At 37.7% G+C, this 20,913-nt stretch overlaps 1 protein-coding gene across 2 annotated transcripts in view; it reads right to left on the bottom strand.

Moving 5' to 3' along the window:
• LOC133070684 (olfactory receptor 6C4-like) overlaps window positions 1-20,913 on the bottom strand; it is a 65,230-nt gene that overhangs the window by 40,858 nt on the left and 3,459 nt on the right. Inside the window, exon 2 of one of the 2 annotated variants that reach the window (XR_009696197.1) lies at window positions 1,312-1,406. The gene's annotated coding sequence lies outside the window, so the exon portion shown is untranslated. Of the gene's footprint in view, window positions 1-1,311; window positions 1,407-20,913 lie in introns of those variants that run through there. The other variant, XM_061163086.1, reaches the window with a different exon arrangement.

The following is a 20,913-nucleotide window of genomic DNA, read 5'->3' as shown; positions in this document are numbered from 1 at the left end:
TAACCACATTTGTTTCTTCCTTCTTTTCAACTTTTATTTCATTAAAATAGTTAATTAAAGAAAGATGCTCACTTTCAATTCAGCATTCTGTTTTTTATCAAAATTCAGTGAATGCAATTATCTCTGAAGCATTAAAAGGTTTACATGAAATGACTAAATTTCACCTACAATTGAATTATATCACCATCTTTGTAAGGTGAAAACTGCTTTTTCCAAGAAGAGCATAGTTCCTCTGACTCAGAGCAATAGGCTATGTTAGTGTGGAGTCTGTTCAAAACAGATGCAAATGATGGAGCACCACCTGCTTCTTCTCTGCAGCAAAGTATCCTGTCAGTTAATCAGCTTGGTGGATATAACCAACACAATGTGATTCAGCTTATTTCATTTTTGTTTGGGACAGAAAAATAACATATACTACTTTTGCCCAGTTTATGTTGAGGATCTGGAGGTAATATTTGCTTCCTCTGAAACTGTTTTTGCTGCCCACCAATCTGGTGAGTGATTCCTGTTTAAGTCCAGGGACTCCTGTGAGCCTGAAAAGCTGGGGTAGGCTGAAAAGGAACAGAGCTGGGTTTGCCCCCATGGATGTCACTATACAAGGTTTCTGTATTTCCCACTAGTGTCCTCCCTAGAATTCTAACCATCTGATGCCTCCAGTTATCACTCTCAGTCACTCCACAGTACAGACCACAAACCAGAGACTCAAGATGCTATGGCCACTCCTAGGAGGAGACAGACGCTGAGCAGTAGTGTGCAGGCCTATCACATACTGTTAGTGGAGCAACAAGAGAACCAATTATGAAGGAAACTTTAAGCCTGTTCCTTCTCTGAATTCAGCTCCAGAATGAAGGTTTAAAAATTTTAAATAAACTACAATATAAATGGAAGTTTTGAACAGGTACTGAGTACAAGGAAGTTTCAAAGAACTGATTCACATTCAAAGAACAAATAACCTCTCAGATAATTGCCCTCTTATTGTAATTTCCAAGGCAGGTGGACATCCTCTCCATCCAACTGATTAACAGAAAGATCAAAGAGTCAGGGTACCAAGACTCTCTCTGAGAATGACCTTAAAATCTCTGTTGGAACTTAGCCAGTCATTTCCTCTCCTGGAAACTTTTCTCTCCTGAGGTTCAGAGGGCATTGGCTTTAATTTTCATCAAGCATCACAAGATTATTACAAAGATGCAAGGGGAAAAAGAGATTTCAGGTACCAACAGTCAAGTTTTAACACATTCTACATTCAGACAACATGGCTCCCCAAATGCAAAGTGATAAGGCATTTAAACAGTGGTCATTTTCCACACTCACCAGGCCACTTGGCACTCCATTTTCAATGAAAAGACAAATGCATCTTGGATGATTTAATCACTTTAAAGAAACAGTATGCAGTGTCCTCAGAATTCCTGAAATTAAAAACATTTCATTGAGGGTTTCTTTGGGGTTGTTTTTTTTGTTGTTGTTTTCTTTCTTTTTTTGGCGAAAAGGTAGATTGAATTTTCTGTGGAAGGCAAGTTATTTTTAGTGAATTTTTATCTTAGTTTCAATTTACTACTCTTAATTTTTAAAATGGAGAATTATTGCTATTTTAAGATATTTCACTAACAATGAGTAAATTGACTACTTTCATCATTTTCATCTCTGAAGGAGTTTAAAGATGTTCACAGACACCATATAATTAATCCAATGTCCTATTATATAGGAAGATAAACATTCTTATTATAAACGTAATCCAAGAACAGAAAACTAAAACTCAGAAAATGTCAAAATCTCATATGTTTAGGTTTAAATCTGAAAGATAGTTTGACGATGACCCAGTTCTACCTACTTATTATAAAATCACAAAGGCATCTAAGTGACTTATCCTAGTCACACAGAGCAGTAGTGATGAAGTTGATATCTAGTATAGGGTTTTGGAATTCTATCCTAGAATTTTTTGCTATGTAATTTGTTAGTTGCCCTGCTGAATCCAACCTTGCCAAATGTCAAAAAAAAAGTCAAGAAAAAGAAAAATCAACCAACGATTTACATGACAATTTATTATGAGCAAGGCGTGGAAATGCAAATACTAAACCAGTTTAGCATTTTTGTCAACCTATTTGTTCCAGTATTTCACTTACTGATTCAGTGGTAATTATACACAGTAAGAAATCCATAAATGTTACTGACTCTGGATCAGCTAAACAAAAATTTAGATCTTTTATATAGTTAATGATCCAAACTAAGCAGACTTACAGTTACGAGCAGAATGAACCACCTTCAGAATATTGTTAATTATTGTGAAAAAATTCTTTCAGCTTTGTGGATTTTAAGTACAGGCGTCCCTTCTCTGTCAACTGCAATCAAGGTTGGAAACGTGGTAACACTGAGGCAATGTGTAATCTAAGTCAAGAGCAGTCTAGATAGGATGAAAGCTTTCTTTCCCTATTTAAGCTGTTATTGGCAAGATTTGGTGACTCTTTAGCAAAGTTTGTCACTGCCTGTGGGAGACACTGGGGAGAGATATTCTCAGTTATTTCTCTAAGTGGACCCTGAAGGAGCAATTAAATTAAGTGTCTCTTTGCTGGGTACTTGGTTGTCATCACTGTTCATACAAAGGCCAATTCAGACTTCTGATTCAAATGTATGAAAAGGGGTATAAGGATGAGCAGGGGGCAGAACCAGATCTCTCTCTTAGTTCACAGAAACTGGGACAGAGCAGATCCAGGTTCAGGTATTGAAAATAATGTGCTCATACTTGTGGACTGGGCAGAGGGTGCTGGCAGGAAGCCAGCATTTCTGGACTGACTCCCTGAAGATAGAGGCATGCAGCAAACATCCCCATGCTCCCTTGCGTAAAACAGCCCTACCTAGGATGAGCTGGCCCCTCACCGTCCAGCATTCATACCTTGGCTCTATTCCCCAGCTATCTTCCCTTCCCCATCCCCATATTTTCTCTCCCTACCCAAATTCTACCCAGATCTAACTCTGTCTCCTCTATCAAGCCTTCTCTGACTCCCAAAAGGGAAATGATCGCTCTGCTGAATCTTGGCCATTGTCAGGGTTTCCTCATGTTTTCATGGGAATGACATGGGCTTCAGGGTCTTTACAGACCCAAGGTCCAATCCCAACCCTGAAAGTTCCTGGTTATGTGACTGTGGGCAAGTCTCCTAACCACTCCAGAACTTCATTATAATAAAGATAAGACCTACCTCATTATCACATTGCCTAACACATGAAAAGGGTTTGGTAATATTTTGCTTCCTTTTCCCAACTTGGCATATATTTACATAGATCTGTTGTTCTGTATTAGTTAGCAATCAGAGAACAGGCTAGATATCTATTATCTGACACTCTGAAAATTCCTTGAATATAACTGGCACTTAACACATGACAGTTGGTTAAGTGAATGATTTATTTGGTTGGAGTGTTAAGTGGGTTTGCCATTAAAAGGCACTCCAAAGAGTTCTAGTTTTGTAAACAGTATGATATACTTGGACACAGCTCTAAACTACTTGACTCTGCTGGTTAAGTAGCTGTGCTGTTGTTGTTGTTTAGTTGCTAAGACATGTCTGACTCTTTGTGATCACATGGACTGTAGCCTGCCAGGTTCCTCTGTCCATGGAATTTCCCCAGTAAGAACACTGGAGTGGGTTGACATTTCCTTCTCCAGAGGATCTTCCTGACCGAGGGGTCAAGCCCACATCTCCTGCACTGGCAGGTGGATTCTTTATCACTGAGCCACCTGGGAAACTGAGTAGCTGGGTAAATTTGTATAATTCTCACAATCCCTCTGAATCCAAAAATTTTAGCCTACAGAATAGGAATAATAATATATACCTTCAGCATATTTCCTTAGACTAAAAAGCATGCTATATATGAACCCATTTTAGTCATTAGTATGGGTGGGTCAATCATCAATAGAAATTACATAGAAAAATTCTGACTTGGCAGTGTTAAGTCCAAGTAGGTTATCTATTTTTCCAAAAAAAAAATAATGAAGATATATAAAGAAAGAATCCCTTTTCTATGATGTTACTCATATACTACCATTCAGGAATAAATGTGTATTAGTTAAGGGCTAAACTGCTACAATGAAGAGACCCAAATATGTGGTGGCCTAATTTTTTCTTGAAAAAAGCAAGAGAGTTCCAGAAAAACATCTATTTCTGCTTTATTGACTATGCCAAAGCCTTCGACTGTGTGGATCACAATAAACTGTGGAAAATTCTGAAAGAGATGGGAATACCAGACCACCTGACCTGCCTCTTGAGAATTCTGTATGCAGGTCAGGAAGCAACAGTTAGAACTGGACATGGAACAACAGACTGGTTCCAAACAGGAAAAGGAGTACATCAAGGCTGTATATTGTCACCCTGCTTATTTAACTTACATGCAGAGTACGTCATGAGAAATGCTGGGCTGGAAGAAGCACAAGCTGGAATCAAGATTGCTGGGAGAAATATCAATAACTTCAGATATGCAGATGATACCACCCTTATGGCAGAAAGTGAAGAGGAACTAAAAAGCCTATTGAAAGTGAAAGAGGAGAGTGAAAAAGTTGGCTTAAAGTTTAACATTCAGAAAACTAAGATCATGGCATCTGGTCCCATCACCTCATGGGAAATAGGTGGGGAGAGAGTGGAAACAGTGTCAGACTTTATTTTTGGGGGCTCCAAAATCACTGCAGATGGTGACTGCAGCCATGAAATTAAAAGACGCTTACTCCTTGGAAGGAAAGTTATGACCAACCTAGATAGCATATTAAAAAGCAGAGACATTACTTTGCCAACAAAGGTCCATCTGGGCACGGCTATGGTTTTTCCCATTGTCATGTATGGATGTGAGAGTTGGACTGTGAAGAACGCTGAACACCGAAAAATTGATGGTTTTGAACTGTGGTGTTGGAGAAGACTCTTGAGAGTCCCTTGGACTGCAAGGAGATCCAACCAGTCCATCCTAAAGGAAATCAGTCCTGGGTGTTCATTGGAAGGACTGATGCTGAAACTGAAACTCCAGTACTTTGGCTACCTCATGGGAAGAGTTGACTCGTTGGAAAAGACCCTGATTCTGGGAGAGATTGGGGGCAGGAGGAGAAGGGGGCGACAGATATATAAAAATCAACTCAAAATGAATCAGAGACCCAAATGTATAAAAACCTAAAACTATACAACTTCTATAAGAAAATATAGGAAAATGGTTTTTAATTTTTTGATTAGACAAAGACTTCTTAAATGCAATATCAAAAGTATGATCCATAAAAGAAAAAGAATTAATAAATTGTACTTCATCAAAACTATGTAAGTTTTGCTCTTCAAAAAAAAAACCTGTTAAAGGTAAATCCCAGATTGAGATAAAATATGTTTAAATCACATTCCTGGTAAAAGACTTTTATACAGAATGGAAAAGAATACTCAAATCTCAATAGTAGGACAACAAACTATCGAATTAAAAAAAAATGGACAAGAGATTTGATCAGATACTTCACCAGAGAAAATATACAAATAAGCCTATGAAAACATGTAAATGTGATTAGTCAGCAGGAAAAAGCAGATTAAAATCACCATGAGATGGGAATGCAAACTAGTACAGCCGCTATGGAAAACAGTGTGGAGATTTCTTAAAAAACTGGAAATAGAACTGCCATATGACCCAGCAATCCCACTTCTGGGCATACACACTGAGGAAACCAGATCTGAAAGAGACACGTGCACCCCAATGTTCATCGCAGCACTGTTTATAATAGCCAGGACATGGAAGCAACCTAGATGCCCATCAGCAGATGAATGGATAAGGAAGCTGTGGTACATATACACCATGGAATATTACTCAGCCATTAAAAAGAATTCATTTGAACCAGTCCTAATGAGATGGATGAAGCTGGAGCCCCTTATACAGAGTGAAGTAAGCCAGAAAGATAAAGAACATTACAGCATACTGACACATGTATATGGAATTTAGAAAGGTGATAACGATAACCCTATATGCAGAACAGAAAAAGAGACACAGAAATACAGAACAGACTTTTGAACTTTGTGGGAGAATGTGAGGGTGGGATATTTCAAAAGAACAGCATGTATACTATCTATGGTGAAACAGATCACCAGCCCAGGTGGGATGCACGAGACAAGTGCTCCGGCCTGGTGCACTGGGAAGACCCAGAGGAATCGGGTGGTGAGGGAGGTGGGAGGGGGGATCGGGATTGGGAATACATGTAAATCCATGGCGGATTCATATCAATGTATGACAAAACCCACTGGAAAAAAAAAATTAAAAAAAAAATCACCATGAGATACTCATACACACCTAAATGGCTAACATTAAAACAACTATACTAAGTGTTAAAAATACACTGCTAAAAAAAAAATACACTGCTGATAAAAATGAAGATGGTATAATCACTTTGGAAGACAGTCAGTTTCTTAAACACTTACCATCCCATTCAAGTGGGCATTTAGCCAAGAGAAATGAGAATGTACATCCTTACCAAAACTTGTATATAAATGTTCATACAGCTTCATTTTACTAGCCAAAAACTGGAAGAAAACTGAAATGTTTAAGGGTGGGTGGAAGAGATAATTAGGGAGTTTGAGATTGACATTACACACTGCTATATTTGAAACAGATAACCAACAAGGACTTTTGTATAGCACAGGGAACTCTGCTTTATATTATATAAAAACCTAAATGAGAAAAGAATTTGAAGAAGAATAGATATATGTATAAGTATAACTGAATCACCTTGTTGTACATCTGAAACTATCACAACATTGTTATCAACTATACTCCAATATAAAATTAAAAGTTAAAAAATAAATAACAAAATACTTTACTGCTAAAAATGCTAACCATCAAAAAAAATGCAATGTTTATCAATATGTGAATGGATAAACAAAAGTGATACAATTGAAAACCTCTCAAAAATAAAAAGGATGTACAATGGATACATGCAATTATATGACAGAATCCCCAAGTAACCAGATTGAGTGAAGAAAAAAAGGTACATACTACATGATTCCATCTATATACAAATTCTAGAAAAATGTATACTATTCTGTAGTAACAGAAAACAGATCAATGGTTTCCTGGGGAAGGAATGAGAAATGATTAGGAGAAAGCATAGGGCAACTTTTGATAGTGATAAATATGTTTGTTAATTTTCTTGTTTCTGTGATGGTTTCACCTGTGCCTGAGCTTTTCATATTGTAAACTTTAAATATGCGCAGTTTGTTGTATGTCAATTATATTTCAGTACAGTCATTAAGAATTTATTTTTAACCACAACCAACAACAAAAAAAAACCCTACCTGACAGCAAGTTGCAGTTGTCTAGGAATGAATCAAAATAAAGGACTCAGAATGAAGAAGCTATGGCAAAAAAGAAAAAATACTAAGAGTCAGCATGAAATGCATTTAAATATAAAATCATCACTAAGCAACTGTGGAATCTGTGGTTACAGGACAATAAATATAGCAATATAATACAAATGTTTAGAACTAAAATTCTATGACAAAGAATTTTGATACATATTGCCTAATTGCCAAGCAAGGAAATGTTTTTACAACTACACCCATACTGTTTTGGTATTTCATCCTTGTTAAGTGAAAAAATATGTTCTTTTTTTATATTATATTTATTTAATTAGAAAGGTTGAACAGCTTTTCATACATATTAAATTTGCATAGCTATTATTTTTCCCAATTATTTGCTTGGAGTCTTGTTATATTTAGAAGTTATTATCTACTGCACATTACAAATAGCTTTTGTTTGGTGTATGTATATCTATGTGTGTATCTGTGTACAGAAATTCTGAACTTTTCATGTAGTCAAATTAAAAAGTCTTTCCTGTTGTGAGTTTTGGCTTTTCTCTCTTGCTGGAAAAAGCATTCTTTACTCTAGAATGTTAAAAAATAGTGTTTCTACTTAGCAATTTTGAGGCCTACTATTTTATACCTAAAACTATAAGTCAACAGTTCCTCAAAACTTTAACATAGAATTATCACGTGACTCAGCAATTCCACTTCTAGGTATATACTCAAAAGAAGCAAAAGCAGACATTCAAACAGATACTTGTATACACATGATCATAGCAACATTATTCCCAATAGCCAGAAGATGAAAGCATCCGAAGCATCCATTTATAGATGAATGGATAAACATTTGATGCATACATAACATGGAATATTATTAGTTTTAGAAATGAAGGGAATTCTGGCACATGCTGCAACATGAATGAATTTAAGACTTTATGCTGAGTGAAGTAAACCAGTCACAGAATGACAAATACTCTATGATTCCCCTTATATAAAGTAACTAGAGTAGCCACCTTCATAAAAATAGAAAGGAAAACTGTGGTAATAAAGTTCTAGGAGAAGGGAATGGAGAGTTATTGTTTAATGGATATGAAGTTTCAGATTGGGAAGACAAAAAAGTCATGGATGGTTACAATGGTTGCATACAATGTTAATGAACTTAATGTGACTGAATGATATAGTCACAAATGGCTAAGATGGTAAAATATACTTTATGTATATGTACATTTTACCAAAATTTTTTTAAATTGTTTACCAAAAATTTTTTTAAATTCATCTAAGTATTAAGATGGGGAGATGGTAGCCATTATTCTAACCATTTATTGAAAAAAATTGTCTTTTTCACTACTTCTTTGAAATGCAGTATTTATCTTCCTTCAAATTTCCACCATTATATTGAAATTCTCAATTCTTATCTGCCTGTTTCTCTTTTATTATCAAACTGTTTTATTTATTGTAGTGAAACGATATGTACTAACATAGTATCCAGAATGTTTTTAACTCTTACCTTATCTTTACCCAGCAGGAACTTTAAAATCACCTTGTGTAGTTTCAAATATAACCTTGGTAGCTTTACTGATGTTACACTGACTTATGAGTCAATTTAAAAGGATTAGACATTTTCACAATATTGATCCTCCTCTCTAAGAGTTAACCATTAACCATGTTTTTCCATTTTAATCTCCTGTTTCATATTTCTTAGTAAAAGATTAAAGGTTTTTGACATATAAATCTTGAACACATATTACCAGGTGTATTTCTAGTTATTTTATCTTTTTTGTAACTTTTATAAATAGGTTTTTCCTCTATCATCATTCTTACTTAATTTTGCAAAATTTTATATTTCTTGATTCATTTATTGTTTCTAAAAGAAATGAGTTGAATTTATCTATTTGCGCTTATATTTCCCGCAGTTTTACTGCACAAAATTTGGTGTTATATTAGTATATTGTATTATTCAGCTATGGCTGTCATATAAAATACCATAGATTGAGCAGCTTAAAGAACAGAAGTGAAAAATCTTCTCACAGATCTGGAGTCTAGAAAATCCAAGATCAAATACCAGTCTATTCCATTTCTGGTGAGAACTCTTCCATCATGACTGCCTCATGGAATAGACTTACAGGGTAAGTCACTTCACACTTTTGAACTTCTTCCCAGTTGTCAGCGGAGAGTAACAACTAGAACTCACCTCTGCTGCCTCTCAAAGCCATCATGAGAAGCACAATAAAGTCCTGTTATATGAAAATGCTCTGTATTATATGAAGTGTTATGCAAATGTTAGTTGAAACTGTTATCAATCGTCTTGTAGATCAAAAAAATTTTAAATCTAATCCTTTGAAGGAAACTATTATTTTTCATTCATTTTACAAATCACACCTACCTTCTCACCCACATCTTTGGTTAAGAGCTAGGATCCTGTGGTTAGACTGCCAAGATTCAAATCCCAGCTCCGTCACTCACTAGCTGTGTGACTCTGGGAATGCTCTTTGGTCCCTCTTTATCCCAGTTTTGCCATCTGTAAAATGAGGGTCAGAATAGTACCTGCCCAAATAAGATGCTCGGCACAGCGCCTGGCAGCATGTAACCCAAGTAAAGGTTAGCTAACATCACACACATGATTGACACTTTCAGGTACTGGGTTTTTAATCATACAGGATGATTTTTCTTCTTTAAGATTTTTTGGAACTTTCTTGAATACTGACTGCACTTCTCCCATACTTTAGACATTTAAATCACACACATCCATATATATACAAACATACACACACTGCTATTCAGGGGATATTTTAATTTGGGCTTCTTTCTCTGTAAAACTGAGTAATTTATTTACTTGCTGGGGGGTTAAAAGCATACATGAGCTAGAGTATGTAAAATTTCTTAGCACAGAGTACCTAAAAAATTATTAGTTCCCTTTTTCCCTACCTACTTATCACTACAAGTCATCATGGGGATCACATGTATGAAAGTGAACAGAATTGTTAAGATCTCACATTGCTCAGCCTCTAGTGGGAGATACAGCTGATAAACAAGGAAAAACAGAAGACAATGTTAAGTAAGTGCAATGAAGAAAGTTCATAAGGGTATTAAGAGATAAAGACAGCCTGTGGTCCTTTCAGATGGCATTAGGGCAGGACTCTGAGGAAAGAGAGAGATGCTCAGATTTTTGGAGTAAATTATTTCTCTTATGCTTGTTCAATCCAAGCTCATAGACTTAGTCTTCTGTGATTAATCTTGGGATAAAAAAAAATTTAGACACATTTCAGTCTGAGAATTTGACTTGTTCTCTTTTTTGAAAAACACACTAATCACAATTTGAATTATTCTCTTTATTGAAAAAAACATACTAATCACAAATTCTATTTGAATCTTGTCCTTCATGGGTCAACAAGTATCTTTGTACTTAGTCGAGAAGTTTCAAAGGAAAAAACCTTCATTAGCTTCTCCTTCCGAGTATATAAATAGAGTAGCTGAACTGAGCTGCAGATAGTAAACCTACCCTGGTCTTAGGAAAGGAGAGCATAAGGCAAGGTAATGCAGTGTGGGTTTCCCCACCCAGCTTCTTACTTAACAGCCTTGAGGGAGAGGAGACAGACCAATCAGCTAGAGTCTGATCCTATTCTGAAAAGCACAAAGAGGGAGAAAATGAGGGAAGGGGAGGCTCTCATCAAAAGTGTCTGAGCTCCCATCACAGACTGAAGAAGGTAAAATAGACATTTCATTGTTATCCTTTCAGCAGGATCCTTACAAAGAAAGACACTGATGCTTCATAAGACTTAGTTTTATCCCTCTTGTTCTTCCTGGGAGAGAACAAATGGCAACAAATAAACAATGAAGCTGGGAGGAGTTGATAATATCTACCCTGAGGGGAAGTCGGTCAGAATTATGAAAACATCTATCCTAGGACTCTGGTGCAGGGATGGATGTCTGGACAAGACTTATTTTTTTCTTTCTCTAAATCCCCAATGAATGAGCATTGCTTTATAGTGTTCAATGGTAGACAATGTTTAATTCTGTTTAACAGCAAATGGGTCAGGGTGAAATTGAAATGAGCTATAAACATTTGGAGCCAGAAGACAGAATGGTCCTACAAAACATCCTCCAGAGAAAACGGACTGCTTAAAGGACCCATGCCCAGTGATGTTCTTGGCCAGCTAGAGCATCAGGGCTGTTGTCCTGCAGGAGTGTTCGTCCTGTTGCAGTTAGGAATGCCGTCGCTGCAGGGCTTCCTGTGGACATGTCACCAGTTCCACTCCATGACTCATGGCATCACATGACCAACTAGAGGGGAAGTTAGAGTTATTCTCTTGAGTTTAGGCTCATGCTGCCTGTCTGCTCTGCCAACCACAAAAACCATACTTTCCAAAACTTTCCTGGTGGTCCAGTGATTAAGACTTCACCCTTCCAACGCAGGGGACGTAGGTTCAATCCCTGGTTGGGGAACTAAGAGCCCACATGCCACACGTCATGGAAAAAAAAACAACAACATACTTTCTTAGCAAATTTCAGGCTCTCCAGTAAGAGCCTACCTAGGAATTATTTATAGCTTCTCTATGACTGGCATTGTGCTGGAGACCAAGACATGAATAAGACAATCCCTGCCCTCAAGTACTTCAGAATATGTTAAAGAAAATGGAGACAATAGCAAATACTGACAAGATGGAGAGGCAATACTCCAAATTATGGCAAGAGCCGAAGTCGTGAGAACTCAGAATACATGCAGTTAACTCTGCCTGGGGAAATCAAGTAGGGCTACATGGAAGAAGCACATTAGTGCAGGTTTTTGGATGAGGAAGTCCAGAGACAAAGAAGAATAGGAGTATTTCCTACCAAGGGAAAGAAATGTGCCAGAATTTCATGGGATAAGAAAATGTAGAGTGTTCAAGAAAGAACAGAATAGGTGAAGCACAGTAGGTCAGCTTTATTCATCAACATGGCTAGGCTACAGTACTTAGTTATTCAGTCAAACTCTGGTCTAGGTATTTCTATGAAGATATTTTGAAGACATAATTAATATCTATAATCAACTGACTTTATGTTAGAAAACATTATCCTGGATTATCTGGGTGGAACTGATTCAGTCCTTTGAAAGGCTTTAAGTACAGAAATGAGTTTTCCCTAAGAAAACAGACATTCCAGCAGCATCAGCACCTGCCTGAGAGTTTCCAGCCTGCCTTCCTGATAGCGGGACCCACAAGAGTCAGGCTTACCCAGCTCTTACAATCACATAAGACAATCTGTAATAAATCTCTTCATTTGTACACATATCCTTCTGGCTGTTTCTCTGAAGAAACTCCTTCAGATACACATGGAAATGTAAAGAAGTGAGTGGATGAGGGAAGGTAGAAGATAGTAAAGGTCCAGTGCACAAAGTAAATACTTTATCTTAAAGGCAAATGATTCTCAAAGTGTGTTTCCACCTGCATAAATGACTGAGAGGATAGGGATGAGGGGGAGGGATGAAACAAGAGAAAAGCCAAGAACATTAGTTGAGTTTATATTCAACCAGAGTGTCTCCACTTTTATCTGTTTCCTTACAGGATTTCATTTGGGGAAAATAAAATAAGGAATTCACTCTTCAGGTTATGGGAGTAAGGATGCAAGAAATATTTCCAAAACAATAACATGAAGAGCTCCACAAACATTCTCCAGAGTGAAACAATCATAACTTGTGAAAATTAAAACAAAACAAAAAATATTAAAGTGAGTGGAAATTGTCCTAAAGGCATGTAGCAAATGAAGACACATTTATCCAAGAAAATCTGTTAATCGCAGTAAGAGAAGTGAGAGTCTATGACATTTAAGCCTTGACATGCTTTCTCCCTCCTTTCCACCCAGCCCAGTGAAATCAAAATTCTACTCTGATGATGTGTGGCCAAGAAGATAGGGCTGCCCTGTTACCTGGTTCCCAGACTAGAGTTATAGTTTCACCCTGAGGAGCAATCACCATTTCTCATCTCATCTGGCTCTACATTGCCAAAGGTCTATTCCAGGCAAGCTTGGCAGAAAAGTCTTGAAGCTCCTTTCTTCCACTCAACCTCTACACTTAGAAACTATCCCAGGTGCAGCAGACTGAAAAGAATGGACCTTGAATGATCTCACCTTGGATCACTTATAGGGTGGAAATTACATGCCAAAAGAAATGGTTCCATACCAGGAGATGCAGAAGAACAAGGGCTACTGCCCTACTCATAAATAAGGAAATCCATCTGAGAAAAGTACGCCACTGCCTCCAACCCAGGTCAAGAGCAGTGGCATGGAGAATCTGCTCACATAGAGAGAGGTAGGACAGCAAAGACCTCCATGCATCTCCCTAAGGGGACTACCTTTATTTGGAAGAGACCATGGGGAAGTTCAACCCTGTTCTGTTCAAAAATGGGAGATTTTGGTGGTAAGCAATTAAGAAGAGAATGGCAGCTTTATGAGAACAACAGTCTAAACCATAAACCAACTAGACATATGTAAGAGAAACTAAGTAAGGAGACAGTTAAGGAGAGACTTCCTAGGTTTAAACAAAATTCAAAGGCAGGTTTCAAAGACTACTCCTGTAAGTTCAGCTCAGTTCAGTCACTCAGTCGTATCCGACTCTTCATGACCCCATGGATCACAGCACACCAGGCCTCCCTGTCCATCACCAACTCCCAGAGTTTACTCAAACTCATCTCCAGTGAGTCAGTGATGCATCCAACCATCTCATCCTCTGTTATCCCTTTCTCCTCCCACCCTCAATCTTTCCCAGCATCAGGATCTTTTCAAATGAGTCATCTCTTCACATCAGGTGGCCAAAGTACTGGAGTTTCAGCTTCAGTATCAGTCCTTCCAATGAACACTCAGGACTTATCTCCTTTAGGATGGACTGGTTGATCTCCTTGCAACCAAGGGACTCTCAAAAGTCTTCTCCAACACCACAGTTCAAAAGCATCAATTCTTCTGTGCTCAGCTTTCTTTATAGTCCAACTCTCACATCCATACATGACTACTGGAAAAACCATAGCCTTGACGAGATGGACCTTTGCTAGCAAAGTAATGTCTCTGCATTTTAATATGCTGTCTAGGTTGGTCATAACTTTCCTTCCAAGGAGTAAGTGTCTTTTAATTTCATGGCTGCAGTCACCATCTGCAGTGATTTTGGAGTCCAAGAAAATAAAGTCTCTTCCTATTTCCACTGTTTCCTCATCTATTTGCCATGAAGTGATGGGACCGGATGCCATGATCTTAGTTTTCTGAATGTTGAGCTTTAAGTCAACTTTTTCACTCTCCTCTTTCACTTTCATCAAGAGGTTCTTTAGTTCTTCTTCACTAACTCAGGTTAGACTGTGGAGCAATTTATGCCTCAGAGAGCAATTAACCAGTATTCAGTGGAGCTTAACAGTGGAGTGTGATGCCAAAAGAGGCAGAAAAATTGAACAGATCAGGGAGACAAAGAAAGCACTGCTAAAATCCTGTCATCCCACCTTAAGAATACACATGCCCAAGGCTGTTCCCCTGAAGAGTGACATCAGAGCATTCGCCACATTGCAAGTGAAATAGACTTCATATATGTTACAGGCAAGTCAATCAAATCAATAAAAAATAAATAATCAAATGACAACTCTGGATGATGAGACAGAAACGAGTATCCAGAATTTCTTTTTTTTAAAAAAATTTATTATTTAAAACATCCTGTTCTGAACATAAAATGACCCATATAGAAGAAACAAGGCAAGCAACAGAAACCCCCTTTGAAAGAGTCCAGATATAAGACATAGCATAGAAACATCAAAGCAACAATTTTTTAAATGTTCAAAACACTAAAGGGAACCACGCTTAAAGACTAAAGGAAATCATGACAAAATGTCTTGTTAATTAGAGAATATCAATAAAAACACAAAAATTCTAAAGTTAAAAAGTACAATCAAAATAAAAATTTCACTACAAGGGATCAATAGTAGACTTGAGCTAGTAGAAGAAATAATCAAAGAACTTGAAGGCAGACCAACAGAGACTATAAAGTCTGAAGATCAAAAGAGAAAAAAGAATAAAGAATAATGAACAGAACCTCCGAGTAATATTGTTGTTGTTTAGTCGCTAAGTAGTGTCTGACTCTTTTGTGATCCCATGGACTGTAGCCCACCAGGCTCCACTGTCCATGAAGTTTTCCAGGCAAGAATACCAGAGTGGGTTCAGAGTAACATGGGAAACCATTAAACATCCCTACATACACCACTAAGAACATTCGAAGGAGAGGAGAAAGAGAAATGTACAGAAAAAAATATTCAAAGAAGTAACGGTTGAAGATCCCCAAATTTGATGAAAAATATTAATCTACACATCCAAGAAGCTTGAGGAAATGTAAGAAGGGTAAACACAAAGAAATCTACACTCAGATACCTTATGGTCAAAATGTTGAAAGGTAAAGAGAAAATGTTGAAAACAGCAAGAGAAAACAACTTGCCACACACAATGAAACCTCAGTTAGGTTAACAACTAGCTTCTCACTAGAAACAATAGCAGCCAGGAGGCAGTGAGATGGAGATTCAAAGTATTGAGGGGAAAAACTGTCAATAAAGAATCTTACATCCATTCAATATGGTATATGAAGTGCTAGCCAAAGTAATTAGGCAAAGAAAAGAAATAGAAGGCATCCAAATTGGAAAGGAAGAAATAAAATTATCTTTCCTAACAGATGACATGATCTTATATGTAGAAAACCCTAAAGATTCTACACCCCCCCCCAAATATAAAATGTTAGAAAAAATAATTGAATTCAGCAAAGCTGAAGCATACAAAATCAACATACAGGAGCTTCCAGTTCAAGATAGTGGAGTAGAAGGGCATACACTCATCTCCTCCTGCAAGAGCACCAAAATTGCAACTAGTTGTTGAACAACCATTGACAGGAGGATGCGGGAACCCACCAAAAAAAAAAAAAGATACGCCACTTTCAAAGACAAAGAAGAAGCCACAGAGAGATAGTAGGACGGGGGCAATCATGATAAAATCAAATCCCATACCCTCTAGGTAAGTAACCCACAGACTGGAGAACAATAATTCTAAAGAAATACTCACACTATTGTGAAGGTTCTGAAACCCACATCAGGCTTTCAGCCTGGGGATCCAACAAAGGGGATTCCCTCCCCAGGGAACGGCCTTGAGAGCCAGAAATATTTGACTATAGACCTTCCAGGGGACTGAGAGAAACAGAGATTCCAGTCTTGAAGGGCACAAACAAAACGTTGCATACACCAAGACCCAGAGGAGAGGAGCAGTGACTCCACAAGAGACTGAACCAAAACTACTTTCTAGTGTTGGAGACCTCCTGTGGAGGCATGGGTGGACAAGGGCTAACCACAGGAATGGGGGCACTGGAAGCTCCCCCTTGTGTAAACCCTCTTGGAGTTTGCCATTAACCCTACTGAAGAGCCCATAGACCCTAGGACTGGGTCATCTCAGGCCAACTATAGGGAGGAAGTGCAATCCCATCCATCAGCAGATAATTGGATTAAAACTTTACTGAGCAAGGCCCTGCCCACCAGAGCAAGACCCAGTTTTTCCCATCACCACTCCATCCCATCAAGAAGTTTACACAAGCCTCTTAGCCTCACCTCTCAGAGGGCAGACAGAAGAAACAAGAAGCACAGTCTCACAGCAGCGAAAACAAAAACCATTTTACAGAAAGTTAATCATGATGAAAAAGCAGAAAGTTATGTCCCAGAGAAAGGGACAAGATAAAACCCCAGAAAAGCAACTAAATGAAGTGAAGATAGACAACCTTCCAGAAAAAAATTCAGAACAATGATAGTGAAGATGATCCAGGATCTCGGGAAAAGAATGGAGGCCAAGATTGAGAAGATGCAAGAAATGTTTACCAAAGACCTAGAAGAACTAAAGAACAAACAGAGAGGAATAATACACTAGAAGGAATCAATAGCAGAATGACTGAGGCAGAAGAACAGAAAAATGACCTGGAGGACAGTATGGTGGAAATCACTGCCACAGAACACAATATAGAAAAAATAATGAAATGAAGACAGCCCAAGAGACCTCTGGGGTGACATTAAATGCACCAACATTCACATTATAGGGGTCCCCAACAGCAGAGAGAGAGAGAGGACCTGAGAAAATATTTGAAGAGATAATAGCTGAAAACTTCCTGAACATGGGAAAGGAAATAGTCAATCAAGTCCAGGAAGCACATAGAGTCCCAGAAAGGATAAACCCAAGGAGCAACACACTGAGAACACAGTAATCAAACTGATAAAAATTAAAGACAGAGATAAAATATTAAAAGCAACAAGGGAAAAATCACAAATAACATACAAGGGAACTCCCATCGGGCTATCAGCTGATCTCTCAACAGAAACTCTATAAGCCAGAAGGAAACGGCATGATATATTTAAAGTAATGAAAGGGAAGAACCTACTACCAAGAATACTCTACCCAGCGAGACTCCCCTTCAGATTTGATGGAGAAATCAAAAGCTTTCCAGACAAAAGTTAAGAGAATTCAGCACCACCCAACCAACTTTACAACAAATGCTAAAGGAACTTCTCTAGACAGAAAACACAAGAGAAGGAAAAGATCTACAGAAAATAACCCCGAACAATTAAGAAAACAGTAACAGGATCATACATATCGATAATTATCTTAAACATAAATGGATTAAATGCACCAACCAAAAGACATAGACTGACTGGGTGGATGAAAACATGTGCATGTATGCACTTCCACTCACCACATCACTCTGCTTGATGCCCGCCCCCAAGTTGTATGCAATTATTCTAAATTGTTAATCATGTTCCCATTATGGCTTGCAGTTGTAATTGTCTTTTATTTTTATCTGGCTATTGATTGTGAAAACTGATAAACATTATGATTATGTAACTATACTCACTAAACCATTGTATCGTGATTGGTCAACAGAAAAATAATAGAATTCTACATCACCAAAACTAGGATCTAAGAGAAAAACCTGCAATCACTTTTAAAAATCTAGATACATATCAGAATTATCTTGAAATTTTTGAAAAATACAATGCCCAGTTATTGCTTTTTTTCACCAGAGCTCCAGATATGTTTCTCATGAGCAGTCATGTTTAAAAACAACCGGACTATATGATGATCTTTTACTTTTATCTAGTTTGTTTCACTTTTTCTATTTCAAATTCAGGGCTCCCATTTCATTTAGTATATGTTCTCCAATTTCTCCATCTCTTCTTTTTTTTTAATGTTCTTTCTCAAGCTTTTATCAAGTGTAGTAGAAAGCTTTTGTATACATATATATGTATCAGTTCAGTTCAGTTCAGTTCAGTTGCTCAGTCATGTCCGACTCTTTGCGACTCCATGGACTGAAGCACGCCAGGGCTCCATGTCCATCACCAACTCCCGGAGTTTACTCAAACTCATGTCCATTGAGTCAGTGATGCCATCCAACCATCTCATCCTCTGTTATCCCCTTCTCCTCCCACCTTCAATCTTTCCCAGCATCAGGGTCTTTTCCAATGAGTCAGCTCTTCACATCAGGTGGCCAAATTATTGGAGTTTCAGCTTCAGCATCAGTCCTTCCAATGAATATTCAGGACTGATTTCCTTTAGGATGAACTGGTTGGATCTCCTTGCAGTCCAAGGGACTCTCAAGAGTCTTCTCCAACACCACAGTTCAAAACCATCAATTCTTCGGTGCTCAGCTTTCTTTATAGTCCAACTCTCACATCCATACATGACTACTGGAAAAATCATAGCCTTGACTAGACAGACATTTGTTGCAAAGTAATGTCTGCTTTTTAATATGCTATCTAAGTTGGTCATAACTTTCCTTCCAAGGAGTAAGCGTCTTTTAATTTCATGGCTGCAGTCACCATCTTCAGTGATTTTGGATCCCAAGAAAATAAAGTCTCTCACTGTTTCCACTGTTTCCCCATCTATTTGCCATGAAGTGATGGGACCAGACACCATGATCTTTGTTTTCTGAATGTTGAGCTTTAAGCCAACGTTTTCACTCTCCTCTTTCACTTTCATCAAGGGGCTCTTTAGTTCTTCACTTTCTGCCATAAGGGTGGTGTCATCTGCATATCTGAGGTTATTGATATTTCTCCCAGCAATCTTGATTCCAGCTTGCGCTTCATCCAGCCCAGCATTTCTCATGATGTTCTCTGCATGTAAGTTAAATAAGCAGGGTGACAATATACAGCCTTGACATACTCCCTTTCCTATTTGGAACTAGTCTGTTGTTCCATGTCCAGTTCTAACTGTTGCTTTCTGACCTGCATACAGATTTCTCAGGAGGCAGGTCAGGTAGTCTGGTATTTCTATCTCTCGAAGAATTTTCCACAGTTTGTTGTGATGCACACAGTCAAAGCCTTTGGCATAGTCAATAAAGCAGAAATAGGTGTTTTTCTGGAACTCTCTTGCTTTTTCAATGATCCAGCAGATGTTGGCAATTTGATCTCTGGTTCCTCTGCCTTGTCTAAATCCAGCTTGAACATCTGAAAGTTCACGGTTCATGTATTGTTCAACCCTGGCTTGGAGAATTTTGAGAATTACTTTACTAGCGCGTGAGATGAGTTCAATTGTGCGGTAGTTTGAGCATTCTTTGGCATTGCCTTTCTTTGGGATTGGAATGAAAACTGACCTTTTCCAGTCTTGTGGCTATTGCTGAGTTTTCCGAATTTGCTGGCATATTGAGTGCAGCACTTTCACAGCATCATCTTTTAGGATTTGAAATAGCTCAACTGGAATTCCATCACCTCCACTAGCTTTGTTTGTAGCGATGCTTCACTTGACTTCACATTCCAGGATGTCTGGCTCTAGGTGAGTGATCACACCATCATGATCATCTGGGTCATGAAGATATATATGTATAAGTGAAAGTGAAAAGGGAAAGTGAAGTTGCTCAGTTGCATCCGACTCTTTGCAACCACATGGACTGTAGCCTACCAGGCTCCTCCATCCATGGTATTTTCCAGACAAGAGTACTGGAGTGGGTTGCCATTTCCTTCTCCAGGGGATCTTCCCAACCCAGGGATCAAACCAGGTCTCCCACTTTTCAGGCAGACGCTTTATCATCTGAGACACCAAGATAGTACATTTTAGAAAACTTATGAATTTTTGCCTAACTAAAAAAATTATGACATTTTTATTCCACTTGTTTGACTTAGTATGAATAGAATGCTAGATTTCTAATTCAAAAATAGATATGCAACAAAGGTTTGCTGTATAGCATAGGAAACTGTAGTCAATATCTGTAATAACCCATGATGGAAAATAATTTAAAAAATAATATATATGTATTTGTATAACTGAATCACCTTGCTGTGCACCGGAAACACTTAAGTCAACTATACTTCAATAAAATAAATATATTTAAAAAATACAACCACAGTAAAAAATCAACACACAACAACAACACAACATGCAACAACTGTTACATGTCCATACAATAACGAACTATTTAAAAAGGAAATTAAGAAAGCAATTCCACTTACAATAACATCAAAAAGAATAAAATACTTTGAAATAAGATCAACCAAAGAGATAAAAGACTGGTACACAGAAAACTACAAAACATTGTTGAAAAAAAAAATAGAGACACAAATAAAATAAACATCTCATGTTAATCTTGTTAAGATGACAATACTACCCA

This window comes from Dama dama, chromosome 15, assembly GCF_033118175.1.
Source record: "Dama dama isolate Ldn47 chromosome 15, ASM3311817v1, whole genome shotgun sequence".
In the NCBI taxonomy this organism is placed as follows: Eukaryota; Metazoa; Chordata; class Mammalia; order Artiodactyla; family Cervidae; genus Dama; species Dama dama.
This window is presented reverse-complemented; position numbering and strand designations above follow the sequence as displayed.